The sequence below is a fragment of the Agelaius tricolor genome, unplaced genomic scaffold (assembly GCF_023055355.1).
Source record: "Agelaius tricolor isolate 1412-34295 unplaced genomic scaffold, bAgeTri1.0.p SCAF_1, whole genome shotgun sequence".
NCBI lineage: Eukaryota > Metazoa > Chordata > Aves > Passeriformes > Icteridae > Agelaius > Agelaius tricolor.
This window is the reverse complement of record NW_027269261.1, coordinates 25,520,114-25,544,579: the sequence shown is the minus strand read 5'-3', so window position 1 is coordinate 25,544,579 and position 24,466 is coordinate 25,520,114. Positions and strand designations below refer to the sequence as shown.

At 39.8% G+C, this 24,466-nt stretch overlaps 1 long non-coding RNA gene across 1 annotated transcript in view; it reads left to right on the top strand.

Moving 5' to 3' along the window:
- LOC139590095 (uncharacterized) overlaps positions 1–24,466 on the top strand; it is a 53,105-nt gene that overhangs the window by 9,220 nt on the left and 19,419 nt on the right. Inside the window, exon 2 of the long non-coding RNA XR_011679234.1 lies at positions 16,144–16,245. This is a non-coding gene — a long non-coding RNA (uncharacterized lncRNA). The remainder of the gene's footprint in view (positions 1–16,143; positions 16,246–24,466) is intronic.

Here is a 24,466-nt window from a genome sequence, read left to right as displayed (position 1 = left end):
GCCCTTCTAATATCTTTAGAGTTGTGTTGGTCTATTTGTAGTGTCTAGTAAGTGGTTAAACCTAACTTTCTCAAAATGTGCAGGTCACAAGTGATAGTATGACCAATTGAAGACTTTGGAAGGTTCTCTTTAGAGAATATAAAGTTATTTTTCACCACTGAGTTATCTTCAGTGTAAGTGTTCATTCAAATGAGTGCCAGCTGGTAGGAATATTTCTGTAATTGCAGAGTGACATAATAAATAGGGCTGAGAAATTTCTAAAGCTGTTGCTGTTCCATTTCAGATGGGCACTCTGGCAGCATTTGCTGTATAAGGGAATCTTCATCAGCTAATGGCAGACTCAGCTGGAGCAGTGTGGCAGACCTGTGGTTATATACTGGGGCCAGAGAACCTTTGGAAAAGTCATGCTCCAGCAGGCCATGTTCCCTAGAGTGGGATCTGAGAGGATATGGGGAGAATGCTTGGTGGTGTGTCTGCCTTAAGAAATACATAAATCAATATACAAAAGGATACCTTGTATGCTGTCAGTTGATATCCATGTCCAGTAAGAAATGAGAAAGTAGGGGTATGTGTCCAGCTCCTGGCAGTCTTTTTTGTTTGCCTTTCATGCTGTGCAGGTAGAAATATATAACCTTAATATGTAATTTTTTTTCAACCTGCTCTGTATTTCAAATGGTGAATGAAGAGCTGTGTTACAGGCAAATTCTGGAGAAGATTAAAACAAGAGAAGCAAGCACTAGGGGGGAACCAGGTAGAGGATTTCATATTCTGGGGCTGAGAAGCTACTGCAGGCACATAGCTGGAGCTGTGGGTTGGGTACTGTGTACATGACCAGCACTTCCAATGTTATTTTATTCTTCTTAAAACCACTGGCACTGCTGAAAAAACTGTGTGGTGTACATTCCCTTTATTTTTAGTTGTTGTAACTTTTTCCTTTAGATAATCTAAAATTAAATACTCTGGGGATTCAGCTACAAAAGCTCAAATAGCTGTGTATGTAAAAGAAACCTCCTGGTAAACTGGGCATCCCACTGCCACAGAGCATCACTGGCACTTGCTGTGGGATGTTTGGTCTGCTGACAGACTGGAGCAGGACAGGGAGTACATGGGGACTTACTGGAATACATCCCAAGAGTAATGGCTTATAAAGATTTGCAATAAATATTAAATGCCCAAGGTAATATTCTTTCTAATGAACATTTTAATGGTTTCTTTTCCCCAGCAGGGGACTTTCAGACTTCTTAATAGAGGCACAGAATGAACCCTTTGTGCTGCGGCTGTCTCTCTCCATCACTTTTTGTTTTCTTCTTGCCTGTCCCTTATTGCTGACTGCCACTGCTTCACTCTGCCTCCAGCTGAGAGGGCAAAGTTTACAGTGTCTTCAAAACCTGCTCTTTGTTTTCTTTGGTTGGGGTAAAGCTTGGTGAGGGACAAAGCAAAGTGCCTCCCTGCCCACTGGAATGCTCTGGGCAGCATTCCTGTGCCTCAGCCCTGCTCCCTACACCAAGCATGAGCTGGGAACAGAAAAGCCCAGCCTGTGTCTGCAGTAAGACACCATTACAGGCTGCCCATGGTGGAATTAGCTGAATAAGGTTTTACACCTTCAACTGAGGCAAACTTCAGACATTTTCACATTTCAGCAACTGTATTGCTCTCCAGTGCACCCATGCTGTCAGCGTAGCTCATCGTTTCACATAGGTTCTTTGCTAGATGCAGGATTCTTTCTTTTTTTCCCACAGTTTGCCTGAAGTTTTTATAGGCAACCTTCCTGATGGAAAACAACTTCACGTTCTGCCCTAGTGATTTACCAAACTCCACAATAACAGCAAATACAAATATTAGTTTCCTATCAAAGTGTTTTGTGTTAAAATTCAGTCCTGCTGTGAGATTTTGCTCAGCCACCTTTAAATAGTTAAGAACTGTATATTTAACTGGAGTTAGAATATTTCCTAAAGGAACCTACAGTCTGGGATGGAGTCCAGATGTACATTTGAGATGGCTAAAATGGAAAGTCCTGATTTTTTATTAGGCATGCCATTCAGAGTGCAAAATGAAGTGTGAGGAAAGAGAGCATGTTGGCATGGCAACAGCAAGTAAAATTTAATGCAACAGGTTTTGATTCTGACCTGCAAAAGGAACTGTTTGTCCTGAGAGACAGCTTGTAGGCCATAAAAATTTTAGAAGACAGTAACTTGTCTTCACTACAGGCCAGAAACTGGGGAGCTGGATACCTCAGAGGGTTTTAGCCAACAAAAAAAATCTAAATATTCTAATGGTTCTTGTTCTGACATAAATGTGCAAAAAGGATTTGCTTCATTAATGTGTCTATTGCTCACATGATAGCCACCTGCAGGCAATCTCTTAAGCATAGTCTTTCTCTGATATTTTTAATAGTGTATGCGGTATTTGTAAAACTGTAAAACATAATGAGACTAAATGCTTTGTAGAAAAATACATAAAGTGTCAATTACCATGATTAAAATTTTGGTTTTAGGAATTCCTATCTCCTAAATCTATGATGAATCTGCAATTATGTCCCCACTACGTGTTACAGCTATTCAACCAAAAAGACTGAGAAGCAGCAAGTTTGGGAAAGCAAGCTGTTTTCTAGATTAGTTTATTAAGGCTGGAACCAATGGCAGATAGCTTAAACTGCATAACTCATGCCAGGTATTTAATTCTGAAGGATGTGCTCATTTTCGTTTCAAGATTAGCTGCCCTGGATTCCTGAGAGCAGAGCTGGCTGCACAAATCATATTCAAAACATTTGACTGTCTAATTCTGTCTGCAGCCACCTCATCTGTCTCCATGGGAAGAAGCAAATTTCCAGGAGCAAAAAGAGGAATGAACTACTTTCCAGTGTTTTGACTCACAGGAAGAAACAAGAGCAACTCAAATCTTAAGAATAACTTTGATCTTCCAGGATTTGCAGTTCACCCTCTGGATCAAAGATGCCTGTAGAAGTTTGGCTAAGGGGTGAGGGATAATCTTCCGAAATGAAGGAAAGATTCTAGACACGGCTCAAGACTCATCTTGGAGAGGACTTGGGTCACCCTACTGGAAGTGGAGAGTAGGCATCTGTGTGTGCTTTGTGACCTGAGGATCCTTGGATTGTTTTCACCTCACTGTTTACAGGTGTCTTCATAGAAAAGTGGGCAAAGGCATTTGTGCTTACAAACCACATATGTGCTGCAGGCAATAAAATCTGCTGTGGAGCAAAGCTTCTCCAGTCTTCTGACACACCCCACCATGCTCTCACTGCAGACAGATTTGAACAGCTCAGGGCAGAACCAGAGCATAGCAGACTCCTTATTGCACTGTGACTTGTTGTTGGCTAAGACTTGTGTGACATTCTTACAGCATGAATGCTTTCTATAGTAGACAAACATAATTATGAACCACACAAGACCTGACTCTAGTGCATTTCTGACACTCTCACTACTGGCTGTATTTGGCATGTGCATCCTAGTTAATACAGGCCTATCCTGACCTACATTAATAGTCCCTTTGTCTATGTACTTAATACTTTAATTCATTTTAAAAGAAAGATACTTAGAATGCTGTGTGGCTGAAAACTTTCAGTAGATGTACACTAAAAATACATGTTACTGAGAGAAGAAACAACGTGACGGGGGATGCAAGCAGTGAGTTTCAATGTCATTTCACACAGCATGGGTCATGACCTGAAGTCCTTTCTAACCCTATTTTATGTGAGTCTTCTTTTCTGGTCTTGGTGAACCTCTGGAATTTTCAGCTGTTGATGAGGGTTTTTTTCCCAGAAGTACACATAAGTGAAATTTTGCTGTTTAATAACATCATCTAGATCTTTTCCCATTACCTGCTGAAATCAGTGGAAAGCCAGTTGCATGGAAAATTTTTTGCAGCTCTGAGATTTTTCTGAAAGATATATTTTTTCTTGTTGCAAGTATTTGGAATACAGGAACCAGTGGTACCTACACTGGAATAAATTTCATCAATCCCATGTACTGTAAATTGCTGCCCACTTAATATTCATCAGGTAGACAGAGCCCTTGGCTTCACCACAGTGGGATGCACCACAGGAATACAGTGGCTTAACAATGCATGATAAAAATACTAAAAAGACAATATTCTTTCCTTCCATTTAAAGTGCACCATGCAGCACTTCCTTTGGAGGAACAGAGAAGTAATTATCATCATACCACCATTTCCTCAGTGTCTAGATTAACAACAGGTTATGGGGGTTCACAGCTGAGGATTTCAGCCTTGTTACCATTTATAGGTTCTCTCTGCATCCTATAATATACTTTCCCATTAGCTAAAAGTGCCATTTCAGGAAATTGCCTTAAGGCTTGGCTTGATTTCAGGATGGGGGGGGACTGTGAGGGAAAAACACAGTTGCCCTGTTCCACTGTAGCTCTAGACAGTCACTAAGAAGCAGGTATGTGGCTTTTTTATCAGTCAGTTCTTTTCCATTTATTGTTCAGTAGGATGTCATCTTCAAGAAGTTCCCACAGACCACTGCATCTAAACCTTTTACAGGTAGACAGTAATAGGGTAAAAAGAGGGGAGGGATAGTAACAAATGATCTCATTACAATTTTCTAGTTTTGCTGGTTGCTAAATTTTATTAGACAAAGACCAGAATATTAGCTGTGCTAATATTCATTAATCATAGTTACATGAAAATATATTTGTCTTTAATCCCCAGGACTGGTAATTGTACTGAGATTATTTTCCTTTTGTGCTGTCACTGCTCCTGGCAGGACAACTTCTCCTGATCTCAAATGAAGCAACTCATAGTCCTGTAGGCCATGCCTAACATGAATATTTCTTAAAGACCTCAGTAGTTTTGATTTGTGGTTTGAGATGTTTCTGTCTCCAGGTCTATATTTATTAAATTTTGAAATTCATACATCTTCAACAAAACAGTTCTGCAGATAAATGTGTTTGGTCTCAATTCCAGTCTCAAGTACAATTACTCTTTTTCCCTTTTTTTTCCCCCCTCCATTACTGAAAATCCATAAAGAATATGTTATACTTTTAAAGGAAGTATTTTTAATCCTGAGTGAATGAGATTATGGGGTGATAGATATCTAACAATTGAAACTCTGGATAAATTTGCAAGTAGAGAACCCCATAAATATCTAATTCTTTGCAAAGACATCATAAATGACACCAGAAGTGAATGGCCAGCAAGGGCCTCATGCACTATGTATGAAATCCAATATTTTTTTCACTTGAGCTATTTATTATAAATCTGGAATAACTCAATTTTAAATTAGATTACTCGAGAGAAAATCTTTACCCAAACAACTTGTGAAATTCTATTTTCTGTTTTTCAAGCATCATTTCAGAAGTGAAGATGCTCTTCTAGCAACACATTTTACACAAAATCATCTGCCAGCAGAAAACTTCAGTAATATTTTTGACCAAGTACAACAGATCCTGTAAATACTGATCTACAATTTGATTTATTTTCTCATGTGGCTCATTAAAACAATTAATTTTTATGTTTTTTTCCTCTCCTATTAATGCAGAAACCCCCCACACCTAGACATAGAATGACTATAGTAACCATTGTTAGGATTAGTGAGGATTTTGTTTTGATTGTTATGTGTGGAGTGGAAGCAGGAGTTGTTTATGTATATTGTGCATTTGTATTTTATTTTTCATAAAATATAATAATTCAACCTCTTTATTTTCAAGGGCAATTCTATCAGATTCTTACATCTGAATGCGTTTTGGTCTTCCACATGACTTGTCATAGGATTAAAAAAGTACATCATCTATTTTAGTAGTAAATCTGATCAGGGATGTTGTGCCACTTTGTTTTTAACTCAATTTTCATTTGACAGATGTGTATTTAGGTAGCCTATACCATCTGACTGATGCACAAAACTTATTCCTCCAAAGAAACCATGTGTCTTCTGCACCTTTTCCATCTCCTTTATGCATTTGTACAGATAGGGCTGGCTATTCAAAAGATATTAATATGAAAACGATGACAATATACTTTATAGTCAGAACAGGGCATGACTGGAGCAAATCAAGTATGCTCCAAAGACTGTGTGCCAGACCTCCTTGTCAAGAGCAGGTGGCTGAAGAGTCAACAATATGACATAAGTGCTTTGAGGGTGATCCGAATGAGCATAACTGATTCACTACCACATGGTATCCATACACTTTGTGGGGGCCTTTAGCCACATTGAGGCATTGAGACATAAATCAGCACACGGGGATGTTTCTAACTATGCTGATCAATGAGATACATCATTTATATGAGATGCATGGTTCTATGCCTACTCAAAACCTCTTACAGATGCTTGCCCCCACAATAGTGAATATTTGAAGAATATGTTTTGCTGACAAGGAATTCAGAAGTGCTTTTGATTTTTGCATAAAATTCATTTGCATGCTATGCCATGGCAATATTTGATTGTCGGTTCATACTCAATGAGAAAATGCCCAAAATCCCTCTGAAAAAATTCCAAATGTTCTAAAAATTCGTAAGAAAATGCAACACAGCATGGACAGGGGGAATATCTAATAACTTGTTAAAGTAAACTAGCTTCCTGCTCTGATGAGGTACACAGGTCCACAGGAAAGACTAAGACTCCAGCTCCTGTGTTACTTAAATTTTGGAATTCATTTAAAAGATTCTCTCACTGGAAAGCTAAGGAAATTAAGTCTTGTGAGTAAATGCAAAGTTGGATTAAAAGAGAAACTAGATAATAGTGACCTAATTATATTGTTTAATTGAAATATACTGAGGAGATTCTACAGGGGATTGTTCTCAATTAAATATTGTTAAATATTCTCATGAATTATCTGAATAAAGGAATAATATTCTATGCAGTAAATTTGCATATGACAGGAGATGGGGGTGGTTCTGAACATGTGGAAAGCAGAATTAGAATCCCAAATGATTTTGACAAATTGGAGACATCATCTGAAAAAAATAGGATTAAGTTCAATAGGAACAAAAGCAAAGTGTTAGGCAGAAATAATCTGCACAGATACAGGATGGGGTAATACAATAGACAGCAGTTCTCTGGAAAAGATCTGGGAATGTGAATCAAATTAAACATGAGTTGATGAATTATTAAAAAGCTAAGTGGCCAGCTAGTATGTATATGAAAACCAGAATGCAGCCTGCAGAAGTAATCTTCTAGGGATTTGTACTGGTAAGGACTCTGGAGCACTGTAGCCAAGGAGAACTTGAAAAATTGTAGTTGTTAAGCACACAAAAAAGAAGATGGAAGGGTCAGGGCAATAATTAAGATGTAAAAGAACCATACTATTGTAAAGAGGAAAGGAGTAATATGTTCTTTTTGTTTTCATGGCAGATATAATAAGAAAGAACAAGCTAAATTACACCAGGGGAGAGTCAGAATAGTTGTTATGAAAACCTTTGTAAATATAAACATAGCCAAGCCTGGAGAGGTGATGAAGTCACAATCATTGAGAACATACATTTGGAAAAGGTGACACAAAGATTGATTCTGCATTGAATTGCAGCTCAATTATAATTTTGTATCAAGACAGGAATAAGTTTTGCACCTTTGCTTATCTCAAATTTGCTTATCTCAAATTCTCTTCTCCATTAAGAGATTTTGTGAATCACAGGAAAAATTCCTAGTCAATGACAGCAATACTTACTTGGGTAAAAGAACTCAATTTTGTGAAGTTATTGCTGAGCTTTCATGCTGTGTGAATTTTGTTGAACTTATATTGATTTATACCAGGAAGTATTTTAAGATCCCTATTTCAAGTTAGTATGAGTACAATAATATAACTTTTAGCTTCTGTAAGTGATTTGATCTACTCAGAGAATAAGGGTGAGTATTCAGCAAAGCTAGTTCTTACTCAATTGCCCATGGAAAGTTTTTGGAAAAGAGATGACTGAATCATGCCACCTTTATAGATAGTCCTGCTGTTTGGACTGCAGTTGTCCAGCTCATGGCTGGAAGAGACCCAGAGGGAGCACTGTGTTCTGGGCACTGCTGTGCACTGTGTCCATGACCTGAGCTTCAGCACTGCTCCCTGCAGCATGGGAGACAGGAGCTGTATAAAGCCAGCACACTGACTTCTCCTCACCTGGGCTTTCTCTTTGGTTATTCCTTCTGTGCAATGCCCATGGGGTGATCAAGGAACAAACTCTATCAATTTCATTCCTGTGTCTATCCAGAGCTCTCTCTCTTGACAGGGGCTTGATATTCTGAAGTGTTACTTGAACACTGCTCTCAGTCTGTTTGTTTAGGCTGGTGATTAAATGCTTAAAGGGTGTAGTGGTGGAGAAATATTTGCACCATCCAAAAAAAATATTGGTTTCTGAATGTTTAGGGAAGCTTGTGAATTTCTGCATACCTTTTTGCTCCTTGAAGTCTGTGGTAACTCTTTTGTATGCTACTTCCTTCCAGCTTTATGCACCACATGGTACCAAATATCTGTAGCAGAGATTGGGAAACCTCTGTTTAGCAGGTCTGGTTTATGGTTATGCTATAAATAGAGGTGAAACATGTAACTCATTTCAAGAACATTTTCTTCACTGAGATCACAGGATCATTTAAAGCTGTCCAAACACTTATGGTGAGTGTCCAGGTAGTCTGGATTTTTTTTTCAGGAAATTTGGAAGTGGGACAGCTTACTCACTGTAGATGATTCATATCTTTATATCCTAGTTTGAAGTGGTTCACCACACCGTGGCCACAACTTCAAAAGTGTCAGATGATCATCAGACAACACTCCTGCCTGTAAGACTGATTGATTTTCCCAGCTTTCTAGAGTTTTCATAACTTACTAACCTCTGCCCCTAAAACCAAACAATTTAGGTTCAAGAACAAGCATTAGGAAACTGTTTATGAAATAGTGAATATACTAAATTCCCCAACAGAGAAAGCTCTTAAAACCAGTGCTCTGGGGACTCAAGTGCATAGATACTGCTCTTCTCATGGATTCATAAAGCACTTTTCCATGTTCCTTTACAAAGGTTTTATCTTTTCCAATTTTAAATCTTTTTGTCTAGACAGCAGTAAGTAACTTGCATACCTTTCTGACAAGAATGGTATGGTTAAGTCTTTCAGATAAATATAGCTGGATATTTTAATACACAAATAAATGTCTAAAGCTCTACTTATTAGTAGCATCTGTCTTGCACTTGATGTGTACTTCTCAGAAATATTCCAGTACCTACAGAGGCTATATTTAAGCAACCTTGCTTCTGCTTTGGTGATCACATGTCATGGGCTGCCTATATTGTTGATTTTGTTGCTAAGACCCGCTGTGAGTTCTAGTTTCCAGTGTTTCAGGTTACATGTTTAAACCTGGCCTTCCAACTGTTTCACACTATCCTGTGCGTCCCCATCTACTGAAGCTGATACTCTGGAGGCCCTCTCTTTCCACACTGGTCCACACTGGCATGAAAAATTGAGTTGAAAGAGGAGTTAGGATTACAGATTTTTTTGTTTATGGTAGTTGTTAATTTTCCATTTTGGAAATGTCACTAAGAGGAAGACTTAGGAAGCACATATTGGGTGTATGTGGTCAGCAGATCGGCCTCTGTCACCTTCTCCCCTCCCAGAGCATTCCAGCCATTAGGAAAAAACCCGGAAACTCTGAGGAACCTGGCAGACATCAAAGCTGAGAAACCAGAGGACTACAGAGAAAAATTTTTACTTTAAATCTCTTTTCTGTAAGCCTTTGATTCAGCATCTTTGATTAGGGTGGATAAGGAAAAATTTGGTCTTTGGGGACACTTATTTGGAGGATTATATTTAGGCTCCCTTGTGCTACTGGAAGTGAGCTCCCTGTACACCTGTGAGGTTTTAAGTAACTTAGATTGTAAAGTGTCAGTGGAACTTGGGCTATCCCAGTTAAGTTCTGTGCATGATGACATATCAGTCAGCATGATAGGGCTTTACTTCTGCAAGTAGAAACCACCACTGTGTTGTGGAAATTATTATTCTATGCCAAAAACCTGTATGTTACTCTATCAGGCTCAAGTCCATTCCTTTGACTCTGTCCAAATATATTTTGTACATGGCTGTGGTAGTGCATGAATAACTTCAGTGAAACAGCTCTAGGGTTTGTGTCAATGTTTTAATGCATTGTAAATTTTCTTGGCAACATGTTAATACTCCTTTGATTAGAAGAGCCGCCACTGTTGTTTGTTTTTATATTTAGAGCAAAGAAATGCAAACATCCTTACCATCAAGACTAGGTGGGGTAGCACTGAAGGTAGGTTGTTGTGAACCTCTGTACTGCTTGTATTCTAAACTTGTTTGTGCCTGTTTTGTCCTCTGATCCAGCAAAAGCTGCTGTTTTGTAGGATGCGATAAAAACTTTTCTGAACACTTCTTTTGAGGGCATAAAGGGGCAGAGGAGAGGAAAAAATCCAAGCTGAACAAATTCATACACTGAGGCTGACTTTACCTTAGAAGAGTTTCTTGGATTTTCATACCCCCACATGGGTTCATTGATCTACATGCCAAAAAGCTGGTTGGTTTTGATTTACAGATTCTACATTTTTTAGGAGATTATAGTCTAATTCTCCTTCTGCTGTGACTAGTCAGGGCATGAACTGCAGTCATAATGATAGGCACTCTGTTTCTGGATTTTAGCATGCCAGGCAAGGAAGTCACTTCAAAGTAAAGCTGAAACACGTGAAGAAGTTGTGGGGAGGGAGCGCTAGGAGGAGGAAATTAGGTTGACCCCAGCTTATTAAAGCACAGCATACACTGATGAGCTGGTGAATTTAGGCACTGCTGCAAAGCATAATGCAGGATGAAAATGATGTCTGCCTTTATTAAAAGAGTTGGTATGAAATAGCAAATGTAAGAAAAATGTAATTTGGAAAAGGGATCCATTTGAATGGGAAAATACTTTGTTGTCAATGGTTGTTGGTGTTATTTGTGTTGGAATTGTGTTCAGGGTCTGCTTTGAGATGAGAGCACAGGGAGGAGCCATACTTGCACTTTTTGCTCTGCATGTGTCTAGTAAGAGTCCTTGTCTTCAGGGGTTCACAGCTCCCACAGGGGTGGGATAAAGGAACTTCCTGCTTACAGAGAGCATTGAGGGCAGGAGTGTTACTTCAGGACTTTGAAATATCCTTGAAATTGCTTGGTAAAATGTAGCTCATGGATGAATAAAGCTCTTCTAGGCATTTTGAGGCATTCTGGTTTCATTTACTTTTTTTTTTTTTTTTTAATTTCTCCTCTTCTCAAGTCTGGCCTGTGATCTTAAAAGATGCTACAGTTTAGAACATTGAATTTTCACATTTGTCTCTTCCTAATATCTTATTTTAACATATCTCAATATGCAATTACAGCAGAAATGGAGTGCAAGAAACCCTTGACTGGGTATTTATTTGTAATAGACAACTTATTTGCTATATTTTGCTTCTTTGTAGCCAAACACAATTATCTTTCCCTTGATATTTTAAAATATTTCCTTAATTATTTCTGGAACTAATATTTGGGTTGTTGCTTGTCCATAAGTAGTCTATTGTGTGCTCTAATGACAATGAGCAGATTAGGCTTGCTGGTACTTGCTTCTATCTCAAATAGATGAGTGTCATTGTGAGGGCTGAGTTTCTGACACAATATTTACAATTATAACCTCAAAAGTTGCTTTCTGTGCATTTGCTTGAATAGTCAATTAGGATTCTTTGTTCTGGTTTCAGTCAGTAAATTTGCTCATTAGAGCGTTTTTATGTAACCATTTTTTGATTGAGACATCTGTGGAAAAGTAACAGGGAAACATTAAGTTAAACCAAATATTAAACTTTAAAAAATGTCAAATTTTGAGGCATTAGAACTGTCCTTGGTGTGAAATATTTTAGGTCTTAATTCAGCAGTTCATTCTGGAAACACTTCAGTTTGGGAACTACAGGGAGATTTTAATTTAGATGTGTTCCTCTGCCCTGCAGAATCAGCCCAGTGTTATTTTGCTCACCTGGAGATCTACTTCCTCTAATAGATGGAGGCCAAGTTTGTTTTAAAACTTGAATGTTAATGTGTTACCATATTTCTTTGAGGAAGTTTGATTTAATCTGAAAGCCTAAATGCTTCTAATTGGATATGCCCACATCCCAGCTGCACACATTCCTGGCAGTGAAGAGAAAGCGTCGAAGCAAAGATTTCTCAGACATTGGCATTGTGGAGACCCTTTCTTCTTCCTCTCCTTCTCTCCTCTGCCCTTTCTTTTTGCATTGAGGGGTCAGAGAGGTTCAGTTTAGGTATTGAATTACAATGCTGGCACTATTTTGGAAAAGAAAATGTTGACTGAATACCGGAATCCTTTTTTTTTCCTCCTGTTTGGCACGGTATGTATCTCCACAAGTAAAAGTCTGTGGATGCAACTGCAGAGCCAAATTAGACAGTATCAAAAGCATGGTAGCTTTAAAATTGTAGATCTGTGTGGCAGACTGTTTAATCTTTCACCTGCTGTATGTGATATAATAACATTGATATATGTTTGAGCAGCCTTTTGGGATTTTATATATCAGAGAGACTGTGTATTTTGAAATTTAATCCTCATGAAATATTTGACATCCTGAATGGGATAATTGACACAGGGACACTAATTAGGGAGTTGTAATTCAGAAGGTTCTGATCATGTACTTTATACTGACATGTATATAGTCCCCCTGGTAACTGTGTTAATGGTGCTTAGACGTGTGCATCAGGAAAGGAGTGCATACTCCTGGGAGCTCTGGAAATCAATCTCCTATGTAATGCCATTTTATAATGCTCTAGAAGGAGCAGATTTACACATTTTTCCATTTATTAGGCTGATCATATATAAAATATTCTGGCTTTGAAATCATTTGACTCAGTATTTTCATTCTTAGGACTCTGCAGTGAATATCTTCCTTTCTCTGAAACTTAGCTTGTTGCCTAAACTGCTTTGCATTTCTTAGTGTTCACTTGAAATCTTGGATAAATCTGCTCTATTCAGCTGAACTGAGTCCTGTTTACCTTAGGCAGGAATTATTTCATCAACCCCTGAAATACAAAACCCGTGGAGAAAATGCAGTCTTGTGATTGCACCTCTGACCTAAAGGACAAGCTTTCTCCAAGTATGATTTCATTCAGGTAGTGAGAGCAAGACCTGGATTAAGAAAAAAAAATATTGGCCTTAGGCAGGCAGGTGAGCTCAGTTTTTTCTGTTTTCCCCCTGGCTTTGTGATCATACTGCACACAGGATCAGACTGTCTGCCTGTCCCAAACAGAGCATTCCTTTATGGCATTTCAACAAATCTAAAAGCTCTTGAACTCAGCAGACTTTTCGAACTTTCTGCATGATCGTATAGCTTAAGTCAGGAAATACTTTTAAATCACTAATTTACTATATGGTAAGTGAATACAGAGACTTGTTAATATTGCTTATGGAGCAGTATTCTACCACTGTAGAAAACAGAAAAGCAAAGAACAGGCTAAAATCAAGTTAAAATTTCTGGAGTCTGGCAAAATGTATTTACCAAATCTAAAACCACCGGGGGAATAATGATCTCACTCTTGAAAAATGTGAAAAGGGATTTTTAACTTTTTCAAAATTAAGATTTTTTTTTTAGGTCTCCTGGTGTGCAGCTTATACAGAAGCTGACTTTTTCTGCAGAACAGTGTGTCCTCTGATGCTCGTGTTTGGACATTGCTTCAGCAATGAGTCAGAGTTCCAGCTATTGTTTCACTCACATCAGTTCCTGCTGTGCTGGGGGTTTCCCCTCTCATCTTTTTCCCAAATTATCAGCCAGACCCAAAACTCTTCTGTTCATAAAATCTGGTAGGAGGCCCCACATTGGGCTAGGGTGGCTATGAGGTGCTATTCACACAGTTCTAGCACTGCATCTGCCCTGCAGGAGAAATGCTGGTTGTTGATTTTCATGTTTGGCCCGGGAGCCCGCACGCTCGGAGGCAGCGGTGAGAGAACAGTCATTGCAAGACAGCGCGGGCTGCTTTGCTCTGCCAGAGACAGGGCTTGGGTGGGAGGGCTCCTGGAACCAGCATGGTGCAGCTCCCCGTGGCTTCTCTGCAGAGTAGTCATGCTGTCACTTCAGGAGTTCACTTGGGGGAAAAAAGCTGGCAGATAGGCTTAAAAATGGTAAGAATTACCAATGTACAAAATTCCGTGCAAAGCGTGGGGAGAATCTTTTCTATTTAAAAAAGTACAGAGAGAAAAAGAAGATGGTGTATCTTGGGAACAAGAAACCAACCAGATTGTTCTACTGCAGCTCTAAATTCAGACTGGATGGGACTGGAAGGAGCTGAGAGTTTCACCCTCTTACGCCCTGTAGCACAAGGATATGGAGACAGGAAAAATGAACACGTGATGTACAGACTAGGCCAATGTTGTAAATGTGCCTGAGTCACCACAGCCACCTAGGCTGGAACCTGTTGTCATTTGGTCTAATACTAAAGGTTCATAAAAGAAGCCTTTCACAAACCTGAACTGTTTATGACAGATGTCATCTGTGCAACACAAATGCCACTGATAGGACTTGCCTTCGTGAACTTCTCTGATGCAATTAATCTCATCAAGGCTAATGAGAATAGCCATTACATGTGTTCAGAGGTGTCCTTGACTTATGGCAATGCCCACATCTCATATGGTTTCAATATTCCTTGAATGTGGATATTTCCAGAAGTTGTTTTTAAACTTTTCATTAATGTTTCTTGTGGAAATACAAAAAAAATTATGTGTATGGTCTTTTCTCTTAATAATACTTAAATCTTTTTCATATGTCCTTAACCATGCACCTCAGCAGCAGAATAAAGTTCAATTCATTCACTATTTAATGCTATCCTCAGAGATGGACTGGGAGGTAGAATGAGTAGATGTCCTAGTCAGACTGAAAAGTTGCTTGGTATTTTGCTTAATTTGTGATGCTTCAGCATGAGACAGGCAGATTTCCATTTTAAGTGTCTTTGCAAACATTGTTGGTAAATTCTAACAGTAATAAATATGATTATTCTGCTTTAGTCTTAAACTTTCCACAGGCTTTTTTGATTTTGTGCTGCTTACAGCCCTAGGACCCTCAGTATAAGAGAGAACAATGCTTTATTAAAACAAGCTGCTATATAAAATGTGTGCTTACTCAGCTGGAAGCTGCTTGGCCATTTCTGCTGCTGCTCTCAAGCTCCAGAGCTGCAGATGGATGGAGTTGGGTTAATATAACATAACTTTCCCAAGAGCCTGCAATAGGACTTGATGTGTTTTCTGGTACATATCCTCATCTTCCAAATTAACCTGAAGACAAATGGGATCTATTTATTTGCTACTTCTCTGAGACAATATATTTGGCTGTCATAGTAGTGTCTGCTTTGTATTTTGTACAAAACTGTCTCCCTCAAGGATCTGGTTAACTAAGACCAGAAAATACCCTATGTGCAAAAAAAAAAAAAATTAAAAAAAATTGATGGCATACTTGCAAGTAGACAGGGAAAAATCAGAAGAAAAAAACCTGAAAAATCTTATGAGAGATGGCTTGTGATCTTTGGATCAATGTCTCCTCCCTGTTCTCTAGGCATGTGGCATTCCGTTACGAGTAAAGAATCAGAGAAACCTGAAAAACAATAGCAGCAATGTGGAAATCAGCCCATGTACCCACACTCACTAAGTGGTTCCAGAAGATGTGGCAAATTATATTGATGGAAAAGCTGATTCATACAATTCTCCCTAGCCCAAAAATTTGACAAACAAAACCACTGACTATGCCAGGTGCTAACAGACAATGCCATTGACCATATTTTTATCAGAAGAGCAAAATCAAATATTTGAGAACAATATGTTCTCAAATATTTGTTGTTTTCATGAAAAACAACACTGTGGGGCAAAAAGTAGATCAGCCCTTTAACAGAGAGGACTGACAATCCTATCCCTCCTCTTCATGACTCCTTGAAGACAGACAGGAGCAGCAGTAGATGTGCTAGATCTGCTCTTTTATTCAGGCTGTGATGCCAACAGTTCCAGTTGTTACTGACTGGGCATCCACCTGGTGATGTGTTTGCACCATGCCTCTTGTGACCTGTAAAAGAAGGGAGAACACTGTGAAAATGAGCTTGCTTAGGGATGCAGCCCAAAGCACCAAAGTCAAAGCTCTTTCATGCTAAAAGTTGAATTCCTACTGCTTTCAATGGATTTTTTGTTTTGTTTTGTTATATAGGTGTCTGTATTTCTGATGACCCAGCTTTTTGGTAAGAGGGAAACTGCTTTCACAGAGGAGCATTGTGGTTCAGAACTTTTAACAATGAAGCAGCACAGGAAGGTAAGTTTTCTCAATGACTCCACTTGTATGAAATAGAATATTTTCTTGGCATTACCACTTAGGAAAAGCCAAAGCCCCTGCAGAGATGTACAAAACTTACAGATGAAAATATACACCTCCTGTAGACAGACCAGTTTGGTTTTGAGTCACTCAACTTGTCAAACTCAGTTTTTTCATTATAGCTGAAACCATCAGTGAGTGAGTCCCCAGTTCCCCGTGGCTGGCTGTGTCTGAGTGTCTTTCATGGCAGCTGCTGCAGGACCAACCAAGCAGTTACTCCTCAGGGAGACCACAGCCTCCTCCCACCTGCTGTTTACATCCCCACCCGTTCAGCTCCAGGGTTAGGCAGGGGAAGGAAATGGTCTCACACTGCGTGTGCCTACGTGACCCAGTATGTGTGTCAGGAATAAATCAATGGGTTTGCTGAGCATTGAAGTTACCAAGGGCCTCTGAGCAACGCCGACCAAAGCCATGCTGGGTCTTCAGCTGCAGGTTCTCCATGGGTGAAAGGAGCAAGTGACAGGACCACCTCAGTGTAGCAGTCTCAATACAAAATTGGATTAAAGCAAATTAGTTTGAGAGAAGCAATTTAAAATTCAAAAACTCTGGGAAAACACTACCGGTGGCACTGTGTCCAGGAAAATGTAGGGTACGTTTGCTCTTCTCTGTGCATGAATATTGATCAATAGGCTGCTTTTTTTAACCAGAAGTGGTGATGGAGATGAGGTGATTGCCATTATATTCTGATTGCATTTCTTTAATGAGACAAGTCCTTAGACAATTAGAGGTGATGAAAGGTGTCAGGAACAGCAACATCAAGAGTGAAGGAAACCAGTTCCATTGTATATTTTCTGGTAATGTGGGGAGCAGATATGACTTTCAACTTTTTAGAAATTGATTTAGAGCTCATACTAAAAACAGTTAAAAAAACTCCAAAACACCCAAACCAGTGAAAACTTCAGTATTCAAGGAGATAAAACTGCAGCTCTGGGTGACAAGATTGGGTCTGAACTACTTCAGGAAGTTGAAGAAGGCAGCTTTTCTTCCAGCATCTAATAGGCTGTGAAAGAACAAGATGTGAAAGATAAGTGCAAACAACATGTGACAAATTCTTTTAAGATAGTTATTACTCCTCCTCTGTTCCATTTCATTTGGAATAAAAGAGAGTCAAGCAGCCTTTTCTGTTCCGTTCACATTTGCTGACTGTTTACACTTCCCTGCTCATTACCTTCTACAGTTTAATGGAAAGAAAATCTCAAATTCTTTGTTTTAAAAAGCTTACATTTGCTATACCAAAGAACTCATCAAGTTCATGATCATTTCTAGCTTTCAATCTAAAGTAGGATCTTTCAGAGATTTAAAGAAAAAGAAGAGCAAACACCAAAATAGACTTTAAAGTGCTGCTCATGCTGATACAACATCAAATAGGAAATGAAAGTTAAACAGTTCAACTAGGGAATATTTCTTCAGCTTCTGGGGAAAGACAGAGTTGCTCAGGAAGTGTGGCATTTTGCCATAGCAAGGAGCCTCCAGGAACTGAAAGGTAACAGTACTGGTGACCCTTTGCTGCCTTAGGCCAGCTGGAGAGGAGGAGGCAGGCACTGGAGTACAGAGTGCCACGTGAAAAAGCTGCAAGAGTACATGAAAATTGTCAGATCAGCATTAGGCTGTGAATGTGTGTCTTTGCTGGTGGGAATGTAATGTTTCCAGAGTTAATTTTTTTTTTTTCCATAATGTTGTTTTATAGTCTGTATCTGCAATGATACATCATTTCTCCTCTAGAAGTCTACCTATAGTTGTGCATTTTCCTGTGTCATGTGATCACAGAGAGTGAGTATTGTGGTTGGTGGGATCTGTCCTTTAAAATTCCTTAAGAAGTTTAAAGATTTGCTCTGGAGAGACGGTTTCTCCCTTTCCACTTCAACTAGTGAAGAACATAGACTAAGAAAGAATCACAAATGGGATTTGTAGCATTTTGGTGGCCCAGACAGGGTAACTTCTCATTCCTAACTGGATCTGCTCTGTAAAGAGATCTGACCTGAGTGATAAGAACCAAGTGTGTAATGATTCCACTGACTAATTGTTGAATGCCTGCTTTTTGTACAGGCTGAGCTGAAGGGAAGGCACCAGGGCTGTCCCTGCCAGCACTACACACAGTGCATGGGCTGCATGAAGCCTGTGAAGGGATGTGTTAGCTTGCTGGGCAGCCCAGAATCATCTTGGGACTTTTGTTGTTTTCCTCTAGTTTTGCCTCTGGATTGTTGAGCTAGCAAAAAAAAAAAAAAAAAAAAAAAGCCAAACAAAAACAAGCAAAAAACCCAAAAATCACACAGTTGTAGCTATGAAGAATGGGAAGTTTAAGATGTTCACATGGTGTTATTGCAGATAGGTTTGCAGGGCATGTGAGGATGGGAATATTTCAGTTGGAATAAGAAAAGAGGAGCCAAATGTTCAATGGGGAACACATGCTTGTTTAACTTGCACTGTGCTGACACACAGTGGAGGGCTCCACAGTACCCTTTCTAAAATTCACTCCAGTCCTCAGTAAGAAAAGTACAGATTTTGAGTATAGAGGAGGCACTCAGCAACCCTAGAAGGAGCAGCAGCTGTTGAACCAGCTACAGAGAGGGCTAACCAAAAAACACTGAATGCTGAGATCAAACAAATGAGAATGAATCAAAGAAACAGCAGGAGACAAACAAGGGGATGTAGCCCAATGCACTGCCTTGAACTCAATTCTCTCTTAATCCATGGTGACCTGGATTTTATCCTAGAATGGGAAGTTTTCCCAAAACATTATTAGCCCTGAATGGTTATTTGATTCAATTTTCTCAATTTTTACTGAGGTATGTTCATTTGCATTACTGAGAGAACTTGTTTTCAACACAATTTTGCCTCTCAAAAGTTATAACTATCCATACTGCTGCATAATTTTATTTTTGGCAGAGAAAGGGCAAATCCACTGCAAGTAATTGTTAAGCACTTCTTATCTGTATTTCCTGGATGAGAATTCCAGAGCACGGCCTCTTTTGAAATTCTTCTCACCTGCTTGGGCATGATGCTGCTAGCTTAAATGTATTTTTCCTTCTGTTTTGAAATAAGCCACGTGAGAGGATACTCCTAATGCTCTTGGCCAAATTGATAGTGCTGTGTCCTGCCCCGGGAGTCACAAGCATTTGCTGTGTTCTTCAGAGATATGTATTTGCAATTAGTCATCCATACAAGGGGACTGTTTAAGACAAGGCTTTCCCCCAAAGCAGTTAATTCTTCAAAATGAAAATAATCAGATAATGAGTTCATTTCCGATTTCACATTTAATGCCAAACATTTTTGGGTAAACAAGATATGCTGGCAGAGTTCTGCTCTCATTGTATGTTTTTTATTAACTGGGAAACAGACAGTTGATTCTTATCCTCTCTATCAGCTCACATAAATTACACATATTTTAGGAGGAGAGACTTGTGCAAACTGGCTGGCTGGTTTCAATGTGGGAGCCCATCAGCCAGTCTGTGTAAACTGCACCCAGACCCTGCTAGCAAGAAATGAAAACTTATTAAGACCCAGCTTGGGAGTCTCCCACTCAGTGGAAAGTTTTACCACAGTAACTCATATTCCTGCACCATGAAAATAAGTAGGGCAGCAGGGAGTCTATCTGGTGACTTTACCAAATCAGACAGGCCCAGCGGTGAAGCTGCTGTGCCATTCCTGCTGACAGCCCCTTGGAAGTGCGAGGGAGCTGATGGAAACACCTGCTGTTCACAGTGCTCAGGACAGCAGACACTGCCAGGTACTCTGGGGCTGTGTTTTCAAGGGCTTGTGGGGAGAGGTGAGAATATAGCAAAGCATGGGACCAGCAGGAGCTTTAAGTACTCTTTTCTCCTCCTGGGGCTCAGCTTTGGTCAGTGGACTTGCTATGGGTTTACAGACCTGCCAAGGAGAACAGAATCTGGCCAGAGTCTGGGGCGCCTGAGTCTTTCAAAATCAATACTTCTTTCCAGACAGGAGAAACTGAAAAGAGAGACATAGAAAAAGATCTATTTGGAAGTGGTATTTATGACTTACCCTATGCCAAAGCATTTAAAGAAGATTTTTCTTAAGGTGTCCTGAATTTTAGCAAGAGGTCAAATGATTCACAGTAATTTCTAATTTTGAACATTGGAGATTAAAATTGAGATTGATGTTTAATGCCTATTGTACAAGTAATATTCTTCCTATCTGTGCACAATGAACTTCAACATGTCATGAAGAGACCAGCCATTCATAAACAAAGCAGTCTTTCCTGGTGATCCTTTATATCAGCTTAGAGTTTAGGTTGATGGTGGCAGTTCCTGTCCAAGGTGAGAAAAAAGGTAAAAGCAATCTCTGTGCTAAATAACTCCAGTGCAAAAGGAATCAGGAGATGAACACAGACAAGAGGCAGGAGTACCAACAGAGCACTCAGCACAGCCTAAGCCAGCAGTTAACATTTCAAGCTGGTGTTGCAGAAAATGAGTATTTCAAGGTAAGGTTTGAAAGAGAGCAATGAGTTTATTTGTATTGATGTTTTTCTACTTTTTAAAGCTAGTGAGAAACAGTGTCAGAGAAAACAGTTTGTCTGAATCCAGAGTGCATTTTTAGGAAGGCGTAATTGGCCCCAGAAGCCTCAGATTCAGTTGTTGGACAGAAGAAAAGATCAGTGATTGAGATGATTGTTTTTTCTGATCTACAAAATAACCTCCATGACGACGGAGGGTGTATCAGAGCTATATGGTGCAGCTGGAGGAAGACTTTGGCTCTGGTTTGCAGACTCTAGACAAATCCCAGCTTTCACAACTTTGCTGTGTAGCTTCTGAGCTTTGAACAGAGTAACCTGAGATTTTTCTGGGGTATGGAGCAGAGGGAGTCTGGTGTTCACAAAATAAAGCCAATGAACATTGTGATTTCTGGGAAAAACAGTACTTGCAGCGTGGGCTGCAGACAGGAGAAGCTGGTGTATTAGTAACATGTGACTGGAGGCAGTCTCAGCAGCACAGCTCTTGCTATCACGAGAATAAAGGAGTGTCTTGAGAGAACTTCTCCCTTCCGATCCTCTCCTTAGCAGGGGAAAAGTGCAAACAGTTTTCTTTCTGCTGTCATTTTGAGGATGAAACTACCATTTGGACTTTCTTAATGCAGTGTTTAGCTTTCAGATGACAGAAATACAACAGTTCACAAGAACTCAGGCCTCACACACTCTAGTTAACACATTCATGGCTGAGTTAAATGCTGGGAGACTCTGAGTTGCTTAAATAAGAATTTGGTAAATTGCAACCACTACCATACCCCATGCCCCCACTGAACAGATATATATATATGTAACTCTTCTCTTTTGTTTTTTAAAAACCTTCTCAGATTATTTCTTTTTCTCTTTCAGTAATAGCCTGATTTGGAAAGTTATTGTCTAGAGGCTGTGTTTGCATAAAGCAGGTAGTGTCAACCTGTGTTGTCCAGTGTAGAAGGAAAAAATCCTTCACAGAAAAGGAAGGCAGTTTGCTCTTGTGAGTCATCAGGAGCTGGGTGCTGAAGGAAGGAGACATTCTTGAGGAAAAAGTTTCTGGCATGAGGAGAAGCAGTACTGTACTGTGGGTATGGTTCCACTAGGAAATTGGGTATGTGCCCTGTTTTTGTGTTCTCAGGAGGGTGTGCTCCCTGGTAGGTTAATAGTGACAGTTTGTTGCAATGTTTCAGGTTGCTTTGGCCACTTCAAGCCCTATGCCTGGTGCTTGGATTTAAAGAAGTTTGAATTTGCTTAAAAGTCTACAACTTTTCCCTACCCAGTGGTTAGGTTCTGGGCCAGGTACATCCCTAATCCAAAGGTGCCTTCTGTGAACTCCTCTGAAATTTCTGGTTCATGGCTGTTTTCTCAGGAATTATTTTGTATCCTGTTGGTCTCCAGTTACAGGAACTTCAGTATTATGTGGTTTTTCAAGGAAAAAAGCCTATGGTGAAGGAACACTCAGAAGAGCACCCAGCTTCTCTGAGGGGTCCTTTGAGGAACTCCACTGCAAGAAAACAAAAATGTTATACCTGAATGGAGTGATAATGTCTAATGGTTCTTAATGCTTTACCATCTGGTTTGCCTGCCTGTTTCAGCTGTGAAGGGATGTTTGGCATGAGCACCCCATTTCATCACCTAGGAGGCTCACCACATGGTATAAAAACACATGGCATATATATCCTTTCACTGACTTCTATGCCCCTGTCACTCTAGAATATATATATATATATATATATGAATTTTAAGTAGGAATAGCCAATTTAGACTACTCTCTTGCCCTCTCTGAGGTCTGCTGCAGAGCAAATGTCTCCCTGCTCAGACTCAACCCTGAGAGGGCCCCCACCTCCAGCAGAAATATCCTGGGACCCGTTCCCCGACCTCCAACTAAATGTGCAGCCCTGGTTTGTCCTTCAAGTGTGAAGCCAGTAAGGACTCTCTACCACAGTTTTTGAACACATTTCCAAGTATGGCAGGGTTCAGTGGCAGGCACATAATAGGGCTTTTGGCATGTATTATACTGTGCTCAACAACTCCACTCTCTGATCCAAACATGCCCACCAAAAATAACTTCAGTGAACAGCTTTTATTTTAATTATTCCAGTGTGGAACTCATGAAGTTTTGCCAAAAATCTGGCTTGTAAAGCTTTTTGTACCTAAGCACAGAAACCCCTAGTGTGTAGTTAATCCCCCACTGGGATTTTCCTTATCCAGTCACAGGTCTATTCTGCAACCTCGTCTTTCTTTACCTATCACTTGCTCTCTCTGTTCACCCTACCAGCTCCTTGAATTTTTGCCCTTTCTTGGCTTCTGTGACTGTTCTTTCCCAGCTATCTCCTCTAATTTTCTCTTTTCTTGTTCAATTCCACATTTAGTGGTGGATGGTGTTTTTTGGTGGTTTCACAGTAGTCCTGATCTCTGCAAGGATTTCAGTGACATCAGTGCGTGGACTCCTCTCTCCCCCCTTTATTCTCTCTGTCCAACATGGCATAATAACCAAAAAACTGCACTTTTGCCAGTGACTTGCAAACTTGCCTTTTCCAAGATGATCTGCTTCATTTCATCACTGAGGCTCTTTTCTTCCAGTCTCCTTCCCTTCTTCCCCATGTAACACATGTGTGTATACATTTTTATGTGTAAAAGTCATAAAGCAAACATAAGAAAAAGGGATGTCTCTGTGGTGTGGTGGGACAAGCTACTAGGCTGTGCAGAACACTTCCAGTGCCTGAGAAGGCTGACTATAGTAGTTACTCTCTCATCTCTGTGCTGGTTTATTTATTTAACCTTTCCTTCATCAAACCCTAATTTGCTTTGTGGGGAAACAGTCACAATTTAGGATATTGGTATTTAAAGAAGTACTTGCTGTTATTTTGTAAATAATCTCAGATAATTAATAAAGTGTCCCTTTAAGAATATTAAATGTGAAGGAGAAAAACAAAAAAGGTTTGATTGATGTTCAGTTTTGCTTGGGTTAATTTCCTAAGCATACCAAAAGAGAAGGAAAAGGTGGAACTCTCTAGAGCAGGATAACCTATAGCATGATAGTTTTCAGCACAGGTGGGGAAAATACAGATTCAGATGCCTGGAGGGAAGTAAACCCAGCTCTCCTGCAGTCTGAGGGAGTGCTCTGGTTGTAACTCAATTGCTGAAAGCAAGTCTGGCAGCAACAGCATCCACTTCTTTACTCTTTTGGTGGAGGAGGTCTGGCTAGCAGTGGAGGAGGATGGTAAACCCTGCCTTGAGATAGGTGACCAAATTCCAGAGAGGTTTAAGCTAATTCTATTACCTTCTGTATTTCCTAATGGCTCACTTGAGCAGCTCCTGCTCAGTCTTCTGTTTGAGATGTCTGAATTCTCTGCTTCCCAAACCTCTGGATCCCAGCATGCAAGCACACTCCTGGAAGTCAGGAGCTGTGGTTTTCAGCCATGTAGGACCTAAACATTGCTTGTGTCCAGAACAAAATATTTGTCTGTATTTATGTAAATGCTTAGCTTTACATGGGCTGTGCTTGCTTACCTTGAGAAGTGCTGCTAAAAATAACAATATGGGCATTGTGACATTTATGTGCAGCATTCATATAACATCTGTTACAACATCTATAACACCATGCTGGAATTTATGGAGCAAAACCATGGGGAATGTCTTTGCACCAGCTAGGATCAGACAAGACATATACTTTTGAAAGAACCCCTTTGCATTCAGGATACT